At 37.4% G+C, this 13,493-nt stretch overlaps 1 pseudogene; it reads right to left on the reverse strand.

Annotated features, from left to right (window-relative positions):
- The window catches only part of LOC125314098, a 39,753-nt pseudogene that overhangs the window by 25,024 nt on the left and 1,236 nt on the right, over nucleotides 1-13,493 (reverse strand).

The following is a 13,493-nucleotide window of genomic DNA, read 5'->3' on the forward strand; positions in this document are numbered from 1 at the left end:
AGGTCGGAGTTATTTTCAAAACATTCAATGAGGAAAGATAATGGGCATGCCCGTAGCTTACCCTTGAGCACTTTTTCAATTTCTTTTTTAGTCGAACCCAAAAATTCAGCAAGCACTACCACCGGATCTACCCGAATAGGTGGTTCAACCACATCCAACTCAATTGATTTTCCGATGGCAATACCGTATTCTTCCAGAGTGGGTGTGAGCTCAAACTTACCTCCGAACACAAACGTGGTCGTCTCGGGGCACCAAAAATGAGCAAGTGCTTGCATGATCCCGCTTTGAACATCAATCTCAAGAATTGGCAACATGAACCCGATACGCTTGAGCACGTACTGCTGGCCATCCGACTTCAACTTACCCCATAGCTTCTTGAGCTCTAGCTTCGGAGTAGGCACGAAACGGATATCGTTGCGACCCATTCGTATATAGATCACGTGCCAATTAAATCAACCTAAACCATGGACCAGCCCAGAATAAAAATGAGATAACAAGGCATAAGAGACAAGAAATTACCGCTCGTAGGAAGAAAATGTCAATCACAAAGACATGCACATGAAGTGTGGATTCAGATTTTAGTTCTTTTAGCAAAATGAAATGAAAGACGAACGACATGTCGCAGCCTCGCGTACGTTCATCATGACTAGTTGCTGCCTCGCATACATAGTCACGACTAGTCGGGTCCAATCATCTCGGCTTGGTTCGGTCGACAAGAGCAACTCTCATGCATCATAGCCTTACGTGCATGAGAATAACTCTCGAGCCATTTTTTTGAAGAATTCGGGATCCAAGCGGGATAACCTTTAGCGAAGCCTTACCGCCAAGGTTAAAGAACCACATAAATACCATCCTGAAACTATCGGGTGACCCGGGTTCGGTCACAAGTCAAGGTGGTGTAGTGCAATTATATAGAGGCATGCACGACATTTTAAAAGCAATCAGCACTCCGATAGTTCAAAAATTAAAATTCTCATCACCAAGCCTGCAAAACAAAGATTAGCCACGGACTCCTCCCCTTATAACTCCCTTTCCCGCAAAACCATTTAACACCTAAGGATTAAAATTCAAAAAAGATTGCCAGATCAAGTGATTTTATTTTTCATGAAATTATTCTGGCCTAAGTCCTCTTTAGTCCCCAGTGAGTCGCCAAGTCATCACGACCTAAAAAATAAACGAGTTAATTTTCGGGCTAATGGATTATCAGGTTAATTAATTAACTAACCTAACTCGGATTCTCCCAAGTCCATACCAAATCGCAACTTAAGGTTCAAATAATTAACATGCAACGTGTTTTGAATTTGGAGTCGCCACTAATCATTTTCGGTAGGTTGATTAGAAACCTAAATAAAATAGCGGGAGAAAACTATCTTATTTCCGCGAACCGGAGATTTTGAATTCGGGGATTTGGTTACGCTAGATTACTCTAACGCCCTTTCGGTACCATTTTCATGAAAAATATTTGATTTGGCAATTTTGATGGATTTTACTTGAAATTCAAAGATGCAATTTTTTTGGTTTTTTCTTCTTTTTTATGGGGATGTAAAACATTGAACTTTGTACGATATACACCATGGATGATTTAGAAAGAAAGAAAACGCAGCCAATCACGAGTATTTACAAAAATAAATTAACATGTAATAATGCTAAATTTTGGGACACGTGACATGTCTAAAATAAACAAACAAATGTTCACACCAAACGATTACATTTTTGTAGATCGAGATGGAAAGGGTTACCTTCTATTCCACAAAATCTTACTCACGTACACGTTATGGCTTCCTTCAAGATCTCGGAGTTGGAAGAACGTGGCTATCGTCGAAAAAAGGCAAGCAGTGGCGTTGTTGGATGGCGAGAGGCGAAGTACGTGCCGGGACTCGTCGAAGATGATGCTCGACTAAAACTCTTTTCTTCACTCTCAAATTTTCTCTTACGATTTTTCTCAAGAACTCTCTTTTTTCCTCTCTAAAGAATTTCTCTCACAAATTCTCTCAATTCTCTTCCACTCTAAAACTATCTCAATTCTCTTTCACTCCCCCTTCAATTCTCAAGAACTCTCCCCCTTTTATAGCCAAATTTCTCCATCATCTTCCCTTCTTCATCTTCTCTTCATCATCTTCTCTTCATCACCTTCCCTTCATCATATTCATCTTCTCTTCTTCATCTTCCCTTCACCATCTTCCTTTCATTATCTTCTCTTCTTTATCTTCTCTTCATCACCTTCCCTTCATCATCTTCCCTTCATCATCTTCCCTTCTTCATCTTCTCTTGGTATTTGCAATGCAGTCCCTGAAGTTTCAAGTATTTGCAATACAGTCCCCGAAGTTTTAAGTATTTGCAATACAGTCCCCGAAGTTTCAAATCTTCTCGGTATATTTTTCCATCCCGTGCCTAGTCTAGACGCATGCTAAATTAAGTGTTCTGCTTGCCCAATTATATGCCAATGCAATGTACGCTAAAAATAAATATATGAGATGATTTTTTTTATAATTTTTATGCAAAAAATAGATTAGTCAAAATTTAGGCGTCAACATAACTCAAAAGAAATCAATGAAACAGCTTTGGTAGGTACACGATTTTAGAATATACATCTTCAAAGCTTTAGCCCAATGAAAAATAAGTAAATTAGTCCTACTAATCATACTCTTCACCACCGGTCACACTCCCTTGTCGACGCTCATCAAGTTTGACAGCCACATTCCCATATCATTTCAATTCCTTAAGGTCATCCTTGGTAAAACCTAATTCATGGCAGGTTTGAGGTTTGGTGCAATTTATGTGGTGATTTGATTTTGTTCCATAGTTTCAAATGCATGTTATTTAGAAGTAAGACCTTAAATTATATCATTATATTTGATTATCTCCTTGCATTAATTAAGGCAATGTTTGGACGTCGGACCGTTAATCCTAAAGTTGGATCCTTAATATTGTCTCTTGAGTGCTGTTATGCTTGATTGATTAAAGTTTAATTACATTAAAGTTACATGTCATTGACTTATATTGGTTGATTTGCATAAGACACATATTTGGGTGCATTATAAGATTTATTAATCGTCACCTATGTATCACATTGCACACTTAGAACTTCGGGTGCTTCACAATTCATATTTAGAATAATGGATGTTCATTTTAGAATTCATATTAGGATAGCCTATACTTTTCATAGAATTCATCTAGGCATATAATTAGCTAGTCCCATCACAAGCAAATCGCATATTGCACGTCATTTAGTGAGCCACATTATTTAATGGTACTGTTTTAATAAAATCTCATGTAGATAGATTAATAATTGCATCTCATGCATTATTCACGTTGAATATAGTTTACATATCGTAAAAAAAAAAACACCAAAAAGAAATTAGCATTGTATCACCTCGTCACCACTTTTTAAATAAAAGGCGATAAGACATGTTTAGTGAACTGCGGTTTAATTCTTTGATATTTAATAACGTTTTTGTATGTATTAATTGAAGTTATGTACATGATTTAAAGTAACCATAGATCATGTTTATAGAGAGTTTTAATAAAAAGCCCTATTGTCGTGATTAGTTGTCCTTGCATAATTACATTTAGGAGTCATAATTAGGACATTCATATTTCATATATTTGTCTATTCTTATAGTCAAAATTTGCAGAATCCCTATTGCATTGGATTGTGGCGAAGCTTTGCTTTTGCTTGCTTAGTGCACCCGGGTTCTTTAATCTTTTCGAGTAATTTAGTCACTGCTTTCAATTTTTAAGTATTACCATTCCAATTTGTGCACCCGCATAATGACCCGACATGTTAGTGGTTAAGGATTAAAATTGATAGAGACTGCTTGCAAAACATTTCCAAAATAAAAAGAAAATGTACCGAAATGACAGTAGATTTATCTTGTGTAGTCTGTGGTCCGTAGTAGTAAAATGTACACTCGCATTTTTTACTTGAGTGTCTAATCGACTCATAAGCGATAAGTGGCAACTCCTAAATAAATTGAACCGCAGGTTAGAAATGGTTTGATTGAAACCCGAAGTTGCAATTGGTGTGGCCTTGAGAGAGTCTGCGCTATGCTACAACACTATCTCTTTGATGAGTAATTGTTCGTACCCGCCTAACCATGAATTAGATTTCCCTTGGTAGTTCACCTCGAGGAAGGTTGCGAAGTCGAGTCACCTACTCCTCAAACGTAGTCACAGACGACATGTCGTAGGTACTAGACGCACCATCCGATGCACAAGCATCCAAGATAAGTATCAAGCATAAGGAGAGAGTTTTTGCAAGCCATTTGAATTTCAATGAAGAGGTATGTTTTTGCCGCAGAGAACGAGGGATGCATTAGCTGTGTGTATGGAAGTGATTGTGAAATTGATTGATTGGAGCAAACCGACCGCAAAGAAAGTTGGTGATAACCGCGGTCAATGCTTATTGTTTCCTCTATGAGTGCGTGTTGAACATATTGTCCAAAAGTCAAAAAAGAAAAGAAAAGAAAAGAAAAGGTACGTTGATGGTGCCTTGATCTTTCTCTGGCTTCGATTAGGGTTTGTTCACACCTAGGAAAAGATGTTTTTGTGACCATTTCTTGGGTAAACAAAACTGTATTAGTTTGAAAATGTTTCTAATTACGTAACCGGAGTGGTCCGAAAATGTCTCTAATTATATTCTACTTTTCTACTGTTCAATGTCTTTATTGACCTAAACTGATAAATTGAGTTAATTTGAATTAATGGAAAGATAACATCGAACGTTTTCATTTAATCTATGGACTAGATTGATTAGATATCAAAAGTTCAGGTTGACATTGCTTGTTAAGTCAAAATGTATGGTTCATTTGTGCAATTATCTCTTTATAGAAGTGAACGTGAAATTGATAGATTGGAGCAACTTGACCGCAAAGAAAGTTGGTGATGACCATGGTCAATGTTCATTGTTTACTCTAGGAGTGCGCGTTGCACATGTGGTCCAAAAGCCAAACAGGAAAAAGGTACGTCAATGGTTCCTTGATCTTTCTCTAGCTTCAATTAGGGCTTGTTCACACTTAGGAAAGTAACGCGTGTCAGAATTCAAGGAAAATTCTTCTAAAGCTAGATAGAACTAGATTGGTCTGAAAATATCTCTAATTATATTCTACTTTTTCTTCTTGCACTTTTCTACGATTTCAATGCGTTTATTGGCTGATAAAAGCAAGAAAAAGTAACGCGTGTGTCAGAATTCAAGGAAGATAGATGTGTGTATGTGTGTGTGAAAGAGAGAGAGAGTATGTGTTTTAGGTGTGGAACCGACTTTTATTTTTAACCTTCGAGTTTTTTTTTAAATTGTTTATTTTAAAAATTTGATAGAAAAGTCATGAAGTAATTTTTTTTTCGCTTAAAATAAGCCAAAACACATGATAAATTGTAGGCTAATTAGATTCCTACAGTGTTTCGCCCGAGTGAAATGATTCCGCAAAAACTTAATGAGAATACCGGTTAGCAAATAATTAAGTAAAAGCGACCGGTTATCAAACAATCACTGAGTATTAATGAATAAGTAAGTTATTGAGATGAAGTTGATAAACTTGGTTTAAACGATCCGGATTAGACACAGAAAAAGGTGACGAGTCTATTCTAAGTCAATCATCTCCCTGTCAAGCAAAGACCATGTTAGCATACTAAGTCCATAGAGCTTATGAGACAAGTTTGGACATTATTGGGAGATAAACACACAGGATTTTTTTATTTTGTCGAAAGAAAGTCTTTATTCATAAAGTAGAATAATATTTGAAAGGTATATGGAAGATTTCAAATCTAGCAAATCTCAAATAACTACGAAACAAAGCAAATACAAGAAAACATATAATAAAGCACACTCTGTAGTTAAAAATATGCTCTCGTTGCTTAAGAACAGATCCGTCACTATAAACGTTTTGCGGTTGGTCATCAAATTCAGTGATAAGCACACGCTAAGGTCTCTCACACCATTTACAGCGGCTTGCGGTGCGTTTCTAGGTTCGACGTTTTCATATTATCATCTCTGAGTAGTAACAACAACATTAATATGTTATTGACATAACATAAACAAAATGTATTTGAATTTTTACAAGCAGTGAACACAAAAATAAACCACCCCAACAATTTTTATAAATAACGACGACTTTGTAGAAATTTTTTGGATCCAAAACAATGTGGAAGAATATGAACCAGCACCATATGCGCACAGGTCACCATTGGGCCTATGGCGTGCATCCGAGTCACCGTTGACACGGAATCTCTTACCATGTGTCAATCTCTGATTAGTCCATGTTTCAATGGCGTGACGCACTTGTCCCATGTGTCTTGTCATCATCAGACATGGCACTCCCAAGTCGGATTGTCACCTGCGACAAGCAATGTGCTTATGTGATAGGTCTTTATTTAATATGAGATTGACAACATGTCGTGGATCGCAACAAATTAATAATAAATAATCAAAAATTATCGTGAAGTTCATTCTTTAAAAAATTTGTGACTCGCAACATGTTGTTATTTTCAGAGTCACCAAAATACTATTATACTAGCAAAGTCCACTTTATGAAATCACACCTCAAATCCTAAGAACCAAAAATTGCTCCACGTATTGCTCGTGTATCCGCGCCGGTCGAAAGTGTAATCACGCACTTGGAATAACACTCGTAAGCCCCGATCTCATACTCTCTTTCTTTCTTTATGTTTTCCTTGCTTGCTCTCCCAAGGAACTGAAAAAAGGGATCGGGATTGGGTCAAGCCCATTAAGGGCGGCCCAAGTACAAAACTCCACAAATACAATAGATATTACTCTAAATATATATTTTAATAGAAACTTAGTTATTTCTGACCACATGATCTCTCAATCAATGTGTGCTTTATGCAGAACATGCAATGATAGTGTGTGGGTCTACGATTAATATTATACTGTCCCGTACTAAAAAATATATATTTTAGGGTTTTGTCAACGTAACAGTTGTGTGTGTGTGTACATATATGTATGCACATATATTTTAATCAGGATTTTGTTAGCGTAACAGCCTTTTGGGTGACTGAGAAAGTAATAATATATTGTGGGCCACAAATTCTAGAACGAGTAGATCATACAACAGTTTTTTAATTTTTTAATTTTTATTTTTTGTGGCACTGAACATGTTGTAAATATAACAGTGGGTTACCGATTGTCACATAACCATTTCCCTTGTGATTATTATCCTCAAGCAATTGGATAAGAAGCTTTCGATGCGCGTCCGCACAACCCTTTAGAACTACCACCGCCTCTCCGAATCTTCATGTAATCCTTCACCCCAAGCCTCGCCCCACGAGTTCCTCATCTTCTAGAACTCGGTTCCATCCTCGCTTGTCCCGTACCCGAACATGAAGACGGCGTGGTCCAGCTGCGACCTGCAATCCCCATTGAACACGCCGAGCCTATAGCTCTGGAACTACCGCCCGCTCGCCGCGATGACAACCACGACGAGCTACTGCAAGACCGCCTTAACGAGCTCGCCCTCGGCGGGCAGCGCGTCTGCGAATCCCTTGATCTACTCTGCGTGTTCTGCTGCTTTCATTGCGTTGCAGGTCCTGTCGAGTCATCGTACGCATAGTTATCCTCGGACGCGATTCCTTGGTTTTGGATAATGTACCTGAAAGCGTTGTCCGGGTAGCCTCCTCTGCACCCGTCGCTTGTGGTGTCACGATCTCTCAGTTGTTGCTCGGAGAGCACCCGTAGTTTGCCGCTTGTGATCGCCACAATTCCTTCCACTGATGCTACGACTGAGAATGCCCAGCAGGATCTAAAGAAAACTGTAATACATAGGTTCTAAGTCACACACATATGCTTAAATTTCCGAAAAGTATATATATTCCGTTAAATACCTACTTGTTCACTATATGAAAGAAAAGGTCCGACACATTCACAACATTTGTACTTACCACACTTGCCTTGATACTTAATATTGTTTACGGCACCTTTCTCTACCCAGTCGATGTCGTCTGGAACACCTCCAGCCAGATTTTGGTGGCTGAACCACATCGTTTCAGCAGGCTCTGGCCTCTTAGGTGTAACATATCCCGTATGGCTTCGGACAAACTCCTTGTTGGTCAAGTCCGAGAATCGGTTGAAACCTGACTCTTAAGTACGACCCCCGAACTTGTTGAAGTCTGCAATGAACTACAAGTTCTCGGAGAAAATCACCTGGCGTTTCGCCTTCTCCCGAGTGGGCCCTCGTAGGTCCGAACATATTCAGCCATCCATTGCTCGTGTCGCTCGGCAATGGAGGGCTCATGCAACGCGCAGACCGACGTCGCATGCCCCGCCCAAGTGCCAAGAATTAGAGCAAGGGAGATGCTGATTTCACTCTTGACGGAGAAAGCTATCGCGTGAACACTTTCTGTAATATTTGAGTTTTTTTTACTAGATCAAAACAAGTGGTAGGACCCACTGGTAAAAAAAAAAAAGAAAAAAAATAAGAGAGCATATGGTTTCTCCAAAAAGAGGCATCGGGAGTCTTCCATCGCATAAGGAGAGGAAAAAAAAAACAGAAAGGGGAAAGGAAGGAAAGGAGAGAAAGAAGAGAAGAAAGAAGGAGAAAGGAGAAAAGGGAAAAAGAGAAATAGAAAATAGTCACGTGTGCGCGCCACCCTCCACGAGCGCCTCGCTGAAGTCATTTCACTACGTGTCATAGCGCTTGGTAAGTGCTCACCCTCTCTTCCCTCTCTATTGAAGTGATTTTTTTTGGATTTAGGGCAAAATTCGGATCTTGAGGGAAACTGAGTTGCTGTGTCCAATCTCATGGGTGATTGGCCACGTTTTTGCTTGAGAATGAAACTTTAGGATGTTATGAAGCCGTAGGATTCGATGGATCACTATTTCGTGTTATGGTTTGCCCGGACCGAGCAATTCAAATCTGGTGCACAGACTTACTACGCAAACAGTGGATTTTGAGGGCTATTTTCTTTAGTTTCTAGTTGTCGGTTGAGGTTGACCCTATTGAGACTTTTGTAGTACGTTAAATAATCTTCATTTTTACTACAATATTGCATCAATCGGACTTCATTTGATCGAGTTGAGGAAGTTCTTGCAATTAGGGCTGGAAAATCTGAGTTTTGGAGAATTTGATGTCGTAGGGCCTGATTTTGGTGTCGGTCAGCCATGATTATTGTACGAAATAAACTTAAGAATGTTATGGAGCTAATGCTTTTGACGGTTTGTGAATTGGATTTACGGTTTGTCCAAACGAAATTTCTGAAGTTCGGCATGCGGGCTGTCCAAGTGCACGACAGGTAGTTTTTTGGCCCGTAGGTGTCCGATTATCGATATTTATACGTCGCTTAGTTAATTTTTTCGCTAGCATAGTATTTTACAAGCTTTTAATGTTATTTTTCAACTAATTTTTAGGATTTCAAGCTTTGCAGTTCAAATGACTACTATAGGTTGGTTTGCGACCTTTTAAGGTGAGTTGTACTCTCTCTTCTAAGAATTTATAAAACTCATGCTTTAAAGATGAGCACGTGTACTTTGGTGTAATTTTCTTGACAAGTTGATGTAAGGTGACGTTTAGAGCATTATTTTTGCATAAACGGGTCGAGCTATTACTACCATTTGATTGTTTGATATGGCTTGTTGATGATTATCTTGCTGAAATACTGTTTGAGAAATATGTTTCTGAGAAAGGCTATGTATTCGGTTTTTAGCCTTCTGTTTGTGAAACTAGATCGTTGTGGTTTTTCTGGATTTTGGTATTGGGTTTCAATACTCATGTCCCTATGATTAGAACCCACTGAGGTGGGGGTAGTATGCATACTGTCGGGACGTCATTAAGCCAAACCACCGGCTAAAATGGGTGGTAGACCTAACCAAGAGGGGTAAACTTGGTCGCCTTGCCACGGCATTAAACGTGGCCATAGTTGATGATGAGTGAGATTATTCGATGGATGGACCATCGAAAGTTGGTTTAATGAGATTAATCAATGGATTAAGCCATTGATAGTTTGTTATTACTATGAATTGCTGTTTGACTTACTTTAACGATTGCATAGTGATTTCTCGGTCCGCTTAGAAGATATTGTACTTCTCACTAAGCTGTGGTTGCTCACTCCGTTATCTCTTTTGTCTTTCAGATCTATCGGCTAGTCGCAAATAGGGTCGAGCGTACGTTAGCTACAAGACTACTTTTTGGATAGTGGGGATATATTTTTGGATAAGTTGTATATAGTTGGTAAGTTCGAGCTAGATGAAAAGCTGCGTGTTTATCTTTTTGGTTATAGTATATGAGCTCTAATTTTTTGTGGACATGTGACCTTTTTATCAAATATATATGGAGGTATATATTTCGATATTAGGTTTTAGTTCAAGCTATGTTTGAGGCTGCATCCTTTGAGTAAAAAAGGACGGCCGTGTCATGCCCCTTTTTCTCGAAAAATCGGGATGTGACATTTTCTTGTGTGAATGTGTTTTCTTCCACCTCTAAGCGTGATATTTTGAAGTGGATGTGATGAGATAGCTGCACTAGAGATGTATATTTCTAGGCCGCTTCATAATTAGGTCATACCATAAAAAAAAAAAATTTGCTTTAATTTTAAGGTATAAAATTTATTCCCAAGTTCACATTCTCTGCGGAAATATGAATCACAAGCTATGCATGTCCAAACACTTTGAGAGATATCGTGTACATATGTCACATGATATATGCATTACTAACCGCATTGAATTTTTCATCATGCCATTGTGAAGTGAAATTTACGTTTTGCGCGGACTCTCTCAAACCCTATGGATCCCAACTCGATTTCTCAAACATTATTAATTTAAGTCAAACTAGAACTGTCACTAACCTACTCTAAGATGGTTAGAAGTCAAGTAAAGTACGGGATTTTGCTTTAAGTTTTCGAACCATAGATTTTAAATTTGAGGACTTAGTAATGTCAGTTTTAGCTAATGTCTACTATTGACACCTCTTTTCTTTTTGGAAAACATTCTTTCACGTAATCTTTTATTTACTTATTTTTATCTCTAAACATGTAAAACTAAAGTGGTCGTGCAAAAATGCTCAAACAATAAACTCAAGCAATAGCATAATAGTCTTTGAGTGACTGTGAGATTAACAGTATGACGTGGGCTACAAATTCTTGAAGAAGTGAACCTACAATAATTTTTTTATTATCCGTTATTTGTTTTCTATGATCCAAATTAGGTTGTTAATCTTACAGTAAATTAAGAACGGACGCATAATCATTTCTCAAATTATTTAAACATACAAATTAAAAAAAAAAAACTCGAGTCGTATTGGGCAAAATTAATGCAAGACCATGTTATAAGGAGCCGATGGAACACCCCTATGAGCAAAGTGACAGGTGCAGTTGTCTAAATAAGTGTCTTCAAACGAAATAATGCTATAGGGAGAATTAATCATACCAAAAATGCAGGTGCAATGTCCAAGACAAATAATGAATCTTTTAGAGAATGTGACTGAAAATATTCTGTGTACAAAAGCCTAAATCTAATGCAAGTGATGCGGTTCTCATAGTTCATGTATTATAAAAGATCAACTCCAAATGATAAAATATGCATAATTAATCTCTATGCAAATCGAGGGATCCTTATAAATGACGAAGCATGCGCATGATTTTCATTTATTTTTACCTTAATGCCATGCAAAAACAGATTAGACTATTATGAAAATTGGTAACCTAGGCTTTGATACTAGATGTTACGATTGGTACACAATCACAACGAAATAAAACGAGCGAGAAAGAGAAAATTGAGATGCGAGATTTTATCCTGATTCACCCTTAAACTAGGGCTACGTCTAGTAGAATATTCCATTATAATTAGCACATCGCACATCTCGTTACATCACACACACACACACACACACACACACATAGAACAGTAGCTATTCATGAGACTCACGTGCTTTTCCGTCGTTGGGGAGTATGAACCACATTCCAATAAAAATAACAACAATAAGATAAATAAATAAATAACCTAACTTATTCTAAATGAGTGTCGGGGCACTTATCTATGGAAAACTCTAAATTTCTACTGATTTTTTTTTTCATTTCTTCAAAGCAGTGCAAACTTGAAAATAACAACAATATACTGAATGATTTGAACTCATCAATAAGTGAAGAGAGAGATATTTATTTGAGTTGGGTGGACATGAAGACAAGTTCGGCCATTCATCCGATTGACAACTAACGAGAAGGATGTTCGTGACGTGGCTCTACAACCTCTTCAATATTACACTTCTCTTCTCTCCCGATTTAGATTTGGGTCAAGTTTTGGAAGTTTTGCTATCCCGAGCTAGATCCAGATATAGGTTTAAGAGTTCTTTATGGATATTTGATCTATGCTTTTTCAACATGTTGATGTTGGTATTTTTGCAAGGTGATGGTGATGGGGACGTCGATTCTAAACGTGCACCTCAAGCCTTTGCAAATGAAGTGAGAGATATCGGCATGTGCTTAATACTATATTTGGTGATCGGCCGTCGAATGTTTACGTTGGTAGATCCGTTCTCAAGGTTTGAGCATGTACTTCCAGCTGCAGACTATACTTTATTATGTGCTTTTTAAGTTTTTTCTTTCTTCTGTAATTATTTGGGATTTGCTAGAATCAAAAGTCGTGCAAGGATGAAGAGGATCACTCGTGGCTTGGTCAAGCGAGAACAAAAATTCGAGCTGGCAAACCACCGAGCTAACAGATTGCCGGCCATCGCCGCCACCGGCAAGAGGAAAGACCAAAAAATAGAAAAACAATAAAAATAAATAAATGACGAAAATGCCCTTGATCAGACTTTTATTTGAAATAATAAGAGCATTTTAAGTCTTTATTTAAAATTTTTCCAAAAAATTATTCTTGTTTGTGTAAGGAACGTCTAGGGTTTTATTACGAATCTCGATTGAAAGGGAATGAAACCCTATAGATGAAAATTTATATGTCAAGAAGTTGCAAGCAAGGCAAATAAAAGCAGTGACTTCATAGAATAGTTGGTGAATTTTTTATAAAATAATTACAGATAGCTCAAACAAGAATTGGTAACCGAACACTAGTTAGCAACTTAGAGTGCATTTGTTTCGCGAAAAATAGATAATTAAGAAAAGACTTCTTAAAATGATCGCTTATATTGCATTAAAAAAAAAAAAGAACGAACCAAAAGTATTTTCATTGTCCAAAAAAATGTTTAGATTATTGTAGATAACAAAATTATTTTTGATTAATATTTCATGTTAGACAAGTAATCACTTTTAGAACAATGTTTTCCAAATTGTTCAATTTTCATGAAATAAACGAAGCTCTAATTGGAAAAATATTGGCAGGTCATTCAAATAAAAGATGGCAATTTAATAAATGAAGTGGAAAATTTAAATAGCTAATTAAAAAAGTAAATAAAAGTTTACAGAGTGTAAGATTTGTCAGAGATAAGATAAGTTGGTAATTAAAAAATCCATAGAGAAGTTAGTAATTAATCTAAAAGAGTGCTTCATACAACAACAAAAAAATTAGTAAATCAATAGAAAGTTGGCAAACCAAA

The sequence above is a fragment of the Rhodamnia argentea genome, chromosome 3 (genome assembly GCF_020921035.1).
Source record: "Rhodamnia argentea isolate NSW1041297 chromosome 3, ASM2092103v1, whole genome shotgun sequence".
NCBI lineage: Eukaryota > Viridiplantae > Streptophyta > Magnoliopsida > Myrtales > Myrtaceae > Rhodamnia > Rhodamnia argentea.